The sequence below is a fragment of the Schistocerca serialis genome, chromosome 1, assembly GCF_023864345.2.
Source record: "Schistocerca serialis cubense isolate TAMUIC-IGC-003099 chromosome 1, iqSchSeri2.2, whole genome shotgun sequence".
In the NCBI taxonomy this organism is placed as follows: Eukaryota; Metazoa; Arthropoda; class Insecta; order Orthoptera; family Acrididae; genus Schistocerca; species Schistocerca serialis.
In genome coordinates this window covers 1,257,306,039-1,257,316,956 of record NC_064638.1, presented here as the reverse complement: position 1 = coordinate 1,257,316,956, position 10,918 = coordinate 1,257,306,039, and the positions used below count along the sequence as shown (strand labels likewise).

At 44.8% G+C, this 10,918-nt stretch overlaps 1 non-coding gene across 1 annotated transcript; it reads left to right on the top strand.

The window, feature by feature from the left end:
• The first annotated feature begins 8,098 nt into the window (after positions 1 to 8,098).
• Trnat-ugu (transfer RNA threonine (anticodon UGU)) lies at positions 8,099 to 8,173 on the top strand. The gene has a single exon. It is a non-coding gene; the product is annotated as a tRNA-Thr (tRNA).
• The last annotated feature ends 2,745 nt before the right edge of the window (positions 8,174 to 10,918 follow it).

Sequence of the window (10,918 nt, the reverse complement as noted above, 5' to 3'; positions counted from 1 at the left end):
AAAGCTTGTTCCATCCTTTGCCACAGAGCCTTATGCCAGAAATATTGATGTAACTTCAAGATACCATTCGAAGAAGAATCTGAACAGGTTCTAAAACCGGTTCGTGAAATAATAAATAATTATTCAAAAAAAGACTGTTTGCAGTTTTATGTGTTTACACTCAATTAAGGGACGGGTACAAAAATATCCGTGAATGCATAAGTTTAGTCTGACGTTTCATTGGTGACACCAAATGCAATCTCTGGTAGTAGCATGCAGTACTGCGAGAGGACTTCGAAAAGTAAGATACGCTGTATTATGCCAAGCCAAGTAACTTTTATTGAATGGTGCACTACACTTCAAAGTGATACAAATACACGACTCCATAATTCGCAAAGCCACCAAATCTCTGACAACATCGGTCGGAACTTTTTAAAAATCATTCAGTTACTCGTCGATGGAACTGATGAGTAAACGTTCTCATCGCTACAACATCCTCCCCCGCACCACATCCCCCCCCTCCCCGCCCCCCCCCCCCCCCCCCCCCCTCTACTGGCCCACCTGCGGATGTTCTTTCAGCTTACCGGAAAGCTGGTGGAGATGTTATGGTGCAACATCAGGAGCCGATCATCAGCCCCCACGTGTGTGTGGCTTTAATTAAATCTTACTATGGCAGGACGCTACATTGCATTTGGTCCTTATGCTGTCAGAACATCAGTGAATCTGTGAGCAGTTTAGATGTTTTCCCAAAAGAAAAAAACTTACTGCCCAGCGTACAAAAACTTTGGAGTACATTTCTAGATACCGCGCCATTTTAGTCGTATACTGTGATGCACCCGTTACCTGCGACGAAGCAGAACAGTGTCTGCAGGAGATTCGAAACATATACAGTACTGTCCATTAAAAGTGCTACACCAACAACAAATGCAGATGATAAACGGCTGTTGGACAAATATATTATACTAGAACTGACATTTTATTACATTTTTAAGCAATTTGGGTGCATAGATCCTGAGAAATCAGTATTCAGAACAACCACCTCTGGCCGTAATAACGTCCTTGATACGCCTGGGCATTGAGTCAAACAGAGCTTGGATGGCGTGTACAGGTACAGCTGTCCATGCAGCTTCAACACGATACCACAGTTCATCAAAAGTAATGACTGGCGTATTGTGACGAGACAGTTGCTCCGCCACCGTTGACCAGATGTTTTCAATTGGTGAGAGATCTGGAGAATGTACGTGTCAGGGCAGCAGTCGAACATTTTCTGTATCCAGAAAGGCCCATACAGGAACTGCAACATGCTGTCCTGCATTATCCTGCTGAAATGTAGGGTTTCGCAGGGATCGAATGAAGGGTAGAGCCACGGGTCGTAACACATCTGAAATGTAACGTCCACTGTTCAAAGTGCCGTCAGTGCTAACAAGAGGTGACTGCGCATAACAATCGTGTATAAAAGGATGAGAGAGAGAATATAAAAGGATGAGAGAGAGAATCAGATGCTGTCGCAGCATGTTGACGTTACCTGAAAATGCTCTTTTAGTGAAGCTATATTATCAGAATGGGGAATGTGCTAGTTCAGCGTTACGATCTTATCCCCATAGGAAGGGGATTCGAACGGGTAAATGTCCGATGACAAATTCAGCTGTGGCGAGAATGATTTCGAAGTTCGAAGCCACGGGTTGTTTACACGACAGACCACGTAGTGGCCGACCGAGCACAGGGCGTAATGCTGCTGAGACAGTTCAGGAAGAAATGGAGACTGTAGCGGGTTCGTCTATGCACGGGGAAGTCAGCGCTCGTGCAGTCGCAAGTCGCACCGGCATTCCATACACTACTGTTTGGTTGGCACCTAGGCGTACCCTCCGATGCTATCCGTACAAAATCCATCGGCATCGTGAACTGTTACCTGGCGATTTAGTGAAGCAGAGGGCATTTGCGGTGTGGGCGTTTCAAAAGATGGCGGAAGATGACGATTGGTTGAGTAACGTGTTGTGGACCAACGAAGCTCCGAGGGTCTGTCAACGCCCACAACTGCAGAATTTGGGCTACCGAAAATCGTAGAACTGTCTTGGAAACTCCATTGTACGACGAGAAAGTCACGGTATGGGTTGGATTTACTCCATCTACCGTTATCGGGCCTTTTTTCTTCGAGTAAATGCGTGATTCTGGTTTTTTAACTGCTACCGTGACGGGTGAGAGGTACGCCGATATGTTACAGAATCGCATCATCCCCAGCCTGGCTGATAAACACCTGCTGGAACGTACGATGTTTATGCAGGATGGCACTCCACCCCATATTGCTAGACGCGTGAAAGATCTCTTGCGCGCGCCGTTTGATGATGATCGTGTGCTCAGCCGCCACTTTCGTCATGCTTGGCCTCCCAGGTCCCCAGACCTCAGTCCGTGCGATTATTGGCTTTGGGTGTACCTGAAGTAGCAAGTGTATCGTGATCGACCGACATCTCTACGGATGCTGCAAGACAACATCCGACGCCAATGCCTCACCATAATTCCGGACATGCTTCACAGTGCTGTTCACAACATTATTCCTCGACTACAGCTATTGTTGAGGAATGATGATGGACATGTTGAGCATTTCCTGTAAAGAACATCATCTTTGCTTTGTCTTACTTTGTTATGCTAATTATTGCTATTCTGATCAGATGAAGCGCCATATGTCGGACATTTTTTGAACTTTTGTATTTTTTTTGGATCTAATAAAACCCCATGTCATTCCAAGCATGTTTGTCAATTCGTACCTCTCTATCTACATTATTCCGTGATTTATTCAGTTTTCAAATTTATACTGACTTTCAGATCACCCGGTATATCACATGACATCTTGTAAATCCTTATCATTCTCTCCACACTCGTAGACGTGCAAGAGAAGACTCCACGTTATGTTTTGCTGGTCGCCGAGCACCCACGTGTCAATCAGGCTTTGCCCCTCCCAGGCAGGTCGCGTGCACCCCACTGTGCGTTATAAATGACGGATTAAGCGGCGCGGCGTTTTTAGCACCCAGTACACAGGGGCTGTGGTTCGCTATCGACACCAGAATAAACACCTCTTGTCGCTGTGGCACGGTCCTTACATGTTTAACGAGGTCAGGCACACTGGCGGCAAGCTCTCTGCGCCAGTCACATGCAACTTTTACAACAGTCAGGTCACTCGTGAAGCAGGTTCGAAAGAAGTTCACTGAAATTTCTACAGTCGCGTCACACAACGGTGATTCACTCATGTACAGAATGTTTGTAAATTAGTCATAGAAAAGTACTGTTTAATTATGAAACAGGTAGATATACACATTAAAAAAATCTGCACCACCTCGGTTCCGAGAGTTCCTGGATCTATACAGAAAACTGGAATAGAGATAAACACAAACATCATTTCCGCCCTTTTTATTGCTTATGAAAACCACACATTGGATGTTGCACCACCGTACAGAGAGACCTTCAGAGATGGTGGACCAGATCGCTGTACACACGGGTACCTCTAATACCCAGGAGAACATTCTCTTGCATTGATGCATGCCTGTATTCGTCGTGGCATACTATCCACAAGTTCATCAAAGCACTATTGGTCCAGATTGTCCCATCCCCCAACGGCAATTTGGCGCAGATCCCTCAGGGCAGTTGGTGGGTCACGTCGTCCACAAACAGCCCTTTTCAATCTATCCCAGGCATGATCGATAGGGTTCATGTCCGGAGAACATGCTGGGCCCTCTAGTCGAGCGATGTCGTTATTCTGAAGGAGGTCATTCACAAGATGTGTACGATGGCGGCGCGAATATTCGTCCATGAAGACGAATGCCTAGCCAATATGGCGCCGAAATGGTTGCACTATCGGCCGGAGGATGGCATTCATGTATCGTACACCCGTTACGGCTCCTTCAATCACAAGAGGCGTACGTCGGCCCCACATAATGCCACCCCAAAACAGCAGGGAACCCCCACCTTGCTGCACTCGCTGGAAAGTGTGTGTAAGACGTCCAGCCTGACCGGGTTGCCTCCAAACACGTCTCTGACGATTTTCTGGTTGAAGGCATATGCGACACTCATCGGTGAAGAGAGCATAATGCCAATCTTAAGCGGTCCATTCGACATGTTGTTGGGCCCATTTATATCGCGCTGCATGGTGTCGTGGTTGCAAAGATGGATCTCGCCATGGACGTCGGGAGTGAAGTTGCAGATCATGCAGCCTATTGCGCACAGTTTGGGCCGTAACACGACGTCCTGTGGCTGCACGTAAAGATTTATGGTGGCGTTGCTGGTAGGGGCCGCCCTCCATCCATGTGTAGCCTTATTTTCAGAACAGAATAAATCAATCATTCCTAGAGATAAGGACTGGCGTGAGTACATGATGGGTACTGAATGTTTCAAAAAAAGTACGACGTGCTGCCTATTTTTGAGAGGATATCTGAAGCTGCTTAGGGTGGATGTGCCACTCAAATGGTCCAATGGCTCTAAGCATTATGGGACTTAACATCTGAGGTCATCAGTCCCCTAGACTTAGAAACTACTTAAACCTAACTAACCTAATTACATCACACACATCCATGCCCGAGGCAGGATTCGAACCTCCGACCGTAGCAGGCTCGCGGCTCCGGACTGTGTGCTACTCATTGGGGACCCAACGTACAGCAGATAATGGAGGCTTTCAGGAAAGTAGATGGCATGTCGCGAAGGTAGGCCTATATCCAATCGTTCTATATGCCAGAAGATCTTGTTCAAGATGCAGACGAGGCTTGATAGGCGGCTGTTGAACCCATCGGCTGCAAATAATAGCTCTTGTCGGAACAAATGATGCCTATGGTTGAGCGCATGGTCGTTTTCTTTAGACCCTTAGAATCCGTCCTGTAAAAACGACTCATTGTTTATAGCATCACACCCAGAGTTCTACCACAGTACTTTGACGTAAGGCCGAGTGGCAGCTCTAAGCTGGTGATTGTGACGATTCTGTGACGAGTTCTGATGCGGATTCTTAAGAATATCTGTCAGGCGTGCACTACCCATACGTAGCAGCCACCCAGGCAAAGGCGAATCCTTAAATTAGAGGAATCCCTTCAAATGCCTGATTGGTCAAACATCTCATAATCGGTGAGAGGACTAACAGGTCACATTAATCGTAGTGGTGACATATTCATATGAAATTAATTACGTGCTCGGTAAGGTCTCAGAGTAAGCCTCATATGTTAACGTTGCTATCGACCACATAGTACCACGAGCTGAAATTTGAGTGAAACAATGGGTAAACAACACAGAAGTTTTAAATTACACTGTGAAGAATTCAGACGGGGAGATGGAAACGAAATTAAATTCACAGGTTGATAGGGTATGTGATGTGATGATGGATAATCGAGTCAGAGAACTTGGCAGTGTGAGCCCATTTACTATCATGTAGTTGCACACCTCTGTCCTGAATATGTGCACTGATTCGGTTGGGAAAGTGTCGTAAAACCGTTTTATCCTCTCCTGAGCAAAGTAGCTAGCAAGTGTTGTAACTGGTACTTGATATCCTGGATATTGGTGTGGGGACGAAGTTGACGGCCGAGATTGTCCCATATACAGGATGAGTCACTAACTATTGCCACCTAGAATAACTCCGCAAGCATGATAGTACCTGAAAAGTTGGTTGGACAAATATTGCATGGGATAACGGGGGCCATAATATGACGTTGGTTTTTTGCTGCTAGGTGGTGTCGCGTCAGAGATATGAAGCTCAACTTTGTTTCTTTTAAATGGGATGCTTTAGTTTGGTACTTATTTTCTGATAGCGGCTATCGAGACGAATCCAATGATGTGTAACAGTAAGGTCTTAGAAAGTCAACGAAAGTCACAAAGGTGGCATGAACGTCCATTTAAAGAAGGTGTTCGAAGTGATGACCATTAGTATCAATGCAGTGCTGCAAACTTCTTATCGTGGATTGAGTGGTATTCCTTATCACATCGTCACTTATCTAAGCTCATACTCCGACAGTTATCTCTCTAAGTATTCGGAGAATACGTCGTATCCATCTAAAGTGGCATTGACATGTAAACACCAATCTACGGTTTCGCAATACAGCAGTAATAGGAACGGTAGTCCTAGTGTAGCCGAATGAAACGAATGAGAAAGATATATTCCTTCGAAGAACAAGTCGGTATGCTTCTCATTTACCGAGAATGCCAAAGAAATTCAGTAGGAGCTAGAGACACTGAAAGATATCCTCAACGTACTCGCTCTACGTGTCGTACATTTAAATATTTGTATGATAAATTGAGAACAACTGGATCTTGAATGCACTGGAAACATTTCCGGCAAAGGAAAGTTACTAACGTGGAAACGGAAATTGGTACTCTTGCCACTGTGGTTCGAGATCCTTGTGTTGGTTAGCTTCAAATCGGAAGGGAATTTGGAATGAGCCAGAGTAGTGTTGTTCGTGTTCTGCATCGCCATAAATATCATCCTTACCGTATCAGTCTCCACCATCAATTAACTGGTACGGACTGTATGCGTCGAATTGAATTCTGCCGGTGGGCTCAACTCCAGATTCAGGAGGGATGACGTATTTATTAATTTGATTTTATTTAGTGACGAGGCTACATTCACGAACCATGGAAATGCTACTTTGCATAACATGCATTATTGGGCAACTGAAAATCCATGTTGGCTGCGGCAAGTTGCACACCAAAACCGTGGTCGGTGAATGTATGGTGTGGTATTCTGGAGGCCAGAGTTGGCTCTGAGCACTATGCGACTCAACTGCTGAGGTCATCAGTCGCCTAGAACTTAGAACTAATTAAACCTAACTAACCTAAGGATAGCACACAACACCCAGCCATCACGAGGCAGAGGACAGAGTTATAGGCCCCTATTTCATCGAAGGAAATCTTAATGGTAGGAAGAAACATTAGGTCTGTTATTGGAAGAAATACCTTTAGGAGTAAGGAACAGAATGTGGTATCAACACGATGGGTGTCCGGCACATTTTTCGCTGATGGATAGAAATGCATTGCAGAGACAATTCCCAGATCGTTGGATTAGAAGCGGAGGAGATGAGTCGTGGCCGGCTCGTTCGCCAGACTTGACGTCTCAGGATTTTTTCGTGTGGGGAATCGTAAAAGACATTGTTTATAAAGATGTTCCTACTACACCTGAAGATATGCGAGAGAGAATTGTCAGAGCATGTGCTTCAATAAGTGGCGATGTGGTAAGGGATGCCACTCAATCCATGATAAGAAGACTGCAGCACTGTACTGATACCAATGGTCACCGCTTCGAACACCTTCTGTAAGTGGAGGTTCATGCCACCTAAGTGACCTTCGTTGACTTTCAAATACCTCATTGTTACTCATCATTGGATTCGTCTCGATAGCCGCTATCAGAAAATAAGTACCAAACTACAGCATCCCATTAAAAAAGAAAAAGAAGAACAATGTTGAGCTTCATATCTCTGACGCGACCCCACCTAACAACAAAAAACCATCGTCATATTATGGCCCCCCTTGTCCCATGCAACTTTTGTCCCATAAACTTTTCAGCTCCTATCATACTTTCGGAGTTTTTAACTATATATGACGGTAGTATCTGTTCCCGAAAGAACAGTTACCGTCAATGACCATGCAGCTTTGCTGGAAATGAAATGATAATTTAATGGACACCCTAGCTGCAAGCAGGCGTTGATACACTTCATTGGGGACATGTTGAAAATGTGTGCCCCGACCGGGACTCGAACCCGGGATCTCCTGCTTACATGGCAGGTCGGGGCACACATTTTCAACATGTCCCCAATGAAGTGTATCAAAGCCTGCTTGCAGCTAGGGTGTCCATTTAATTATCATTTCATTTCTAGCAAAGCTGCATGGTCATTGACAGTAACTGTTCTTTCGGGAACAGATACTACCGTCATATATAGTTAAAAATATGGGGTTCCCGGCCTTTGACCTTCTTGTGCGAACGCACACGCTATGCCCGAACTCGTACGGGACTTGGTAGATTAATCTGCCACGAGTAATGAGTATGATGGGCAAACATCTATTAGGCGCACTACGAATGTAGTGTTGTGGACATGTTGGGAATGTGGATCTCACGGGGAGCGTGCAAGGGATAAGTCCCTGCAGACGCACTATCCTCTGTGCCCGCGGTGGCTCAGATGGATAGAGCGTCTGCCATGTAAGCAGGAGATTCCGGGTTCGAGTCCCGGTCGGGGCACACATTTTCAACATGTCCCCAGTGAAGTGTATCAACGCCTGCTTGCAGCTAGGGTGTCCATTTAATTATCATTTCACTTTCGAAGTTATTGTTAGTGGCAATAGCTAGTGACTCACCGTGTATTTTCTATCAGGCGCAGATCTGTGATTCTTGTTGGCCATGTGAGTACCTCAACATCACGCATCCAGTTCGTACAGATACGCTTCGTGTGTAGATGAGTATGGCACAGGAGATGTTGCAGGAGATGTAACACACGAGGACGCAGGATGTTCATGATGTACCTTTGTGCCATCCATTTTCCCTGAGCCACCACCACCCTTGATCGGAAGTCGTATCCGATGCCCCTCCCACACTACGACGCCAGGATAACACCGATGTGTCTATCCAAAATATAGGAAGAATGGGACTTCTGCATAGGTATCAGCTCTACTCGCCACTGTTGGTCATGTGGGGTAGACGAGAACCGTGATTCATCGCTGAACACAAAGCGACGCGTTTCATCAGCAGTAAACCCATCTAAAACCCAAGCAGTACTTGTTGGTCACTCTAAGCTCATTAGCCCAAAACATCGGGAATCCGTACCACCTCTTATCCTAAATGGAACAAATATTAAATTCTCTCCCTCAGCAAAGAGTTTGGGAGTAATAATAGATGAAAATCTAAATTGGACAGAGCACGTAACTGCAGTGTGCAAAAAAGCATCAGCATCCCTTCATGTCCTACAAAAATATAAAAAACTCTTCCCTTTCGATCTGAAAAAGAAATTAGTACAAACGCTTATACTCCCAATCATTGACTACAGCGATATTATCCTACAAGGCCTCTCTCAGGAAAATTCCCGACGTCTAGAACTGGTCACGAATGCCTGCGTCCGATATATCTGTGACGTTCGACTTTTTGATCACACTTCACCAGCATATGCAAAATTGTCCTGGCTGCGTGCAGACAAACTAAGAGATTTCCATACACTCTGTCTCATCTACGTTCCCATCATAATAAAATCCTCTCCGTTCCACTGCATCGCTCAGTCACCTTCTCCAAGTCCTTTACAGTAGCGGGAACCCGACTCTGGAATAACCTCCCTCGTTATGTTAGAGAACTTAAAAACATGACCGGCTTCAAAAAACAGTTAATGACGTATCTACTTAAGCAACAGTACATGAGTGCACTTCACCTCATTAGTTCCCTCTTTCCCCCTCCTTAAACCTCCCTTACCCAAAACTCGCTATACTAGTAAACATCTACTTTACACACCAAGATATTAATGTACATCTGCACAAACCTTCATTACTATTGCCAATCTTTCTCATGTTTGTCATTATTATTTGATTTTTTTTACTGTTATTATTATTGCTTTCACCATAATGTGTATGTATAGCACCTGATGTAAAAATACTGCCAGCATTTACTTTATTACGTCTTAGTCATGTTTATCATTATTATTTGATTTTTTGTTTTACTGTTATTATTATTGCTTTTATCATAATCCGTATGTACAGCAACTGTTGTAAAAATACTTCCGCATTTACTTTATTAGGTCTTAGTCACTACTCTTTATTCCTATTGTCACTAGAGTAAGCTAATTCTCTCATTTAAACTATGGTCATGATATAACTCTGATGTGTGAAATGCTGCATGTGTGGAACACTGGTCCGATGTAAGAGAGGGCCTGAAGGCCCTAATCTGATCAGGTTAAATAAATAAATAAATAAAATAAATATATGCTTCCTAGTCACGGCATACTCAAAACACAGCAGTCTGCTTTGTAGTATTAAAGGCAGCGTACACATGCGGTGGTAATTCTCTAGACCAGCTTCCACCAAAGTTGTGTGATGACACAGAATGTTGCTGGGGTTCCACTGTTTGCTCTTGGATGTCATGCGCAAATTTAAAGGGGTTACAATGTGCTTGTTGCACAATACATTGATCCTCAAGTGCGATCGTCAGATGCAGTAGACCGGAACTTTGACGATGAGTCTGCCTGCTTTCGCGTTCCCATGCAGTCTAGTAGCGGACCAGCCGCAAAAATCAGGATTCTGCACCATACGCCGATCCAGCCTCTTGGAGACCCACAATGAGGCCTCCTTCAACCCCGGTCAGGTGTTGATAACGCTGTCTGACACAAGTGCGCAAGTGTATGAAGACACATGAACATCCGATCGTGTCTTCTGGGTGCTAACAGTGTGTGCAGCAAGGATTCGGTGGACATTAATGGTAGTGGTGTACTTACAGGGTGATTCTGAACAAAGTCTAAAAATCTTCGAAGTGTCTAGATGACTCTGAAACAAGTAATATAAGACACATGGGGTCACACATGTCGGGAAATACCCCGAAAGTGGATGACAGATGTTGAACATGTGACGACACCAGATGATGTACCTCTCCGCACTTGCAGCGGTTGAGCTTATCAGTCTGTTGCACATGATCATCCCAACCAAAGTCCAAGTATTCCCGCCGGTGTAGCTCTGGGCCTCCGTGCGTGACTTCAGCACGTGGGGCTCACGATTCGAGTCTTGCGTCTGCCACATGATATTTTTGTCATTGTCAGACAACTGTGTTTTTACACTAAGATTTATTATTTTATTTGCCGCTCTCGAGGTCTCCACTGGCTTACTGCGAAGTACAACATAAGCCTACCGTATTGCGTCAGAAGTAAATCATTATAATATTCCAGACTACATTCTCACCTGTAAATAACCTACATTCCCTTTACTAAATAATGCCTGTCAACCAAGGAAGAAGGTA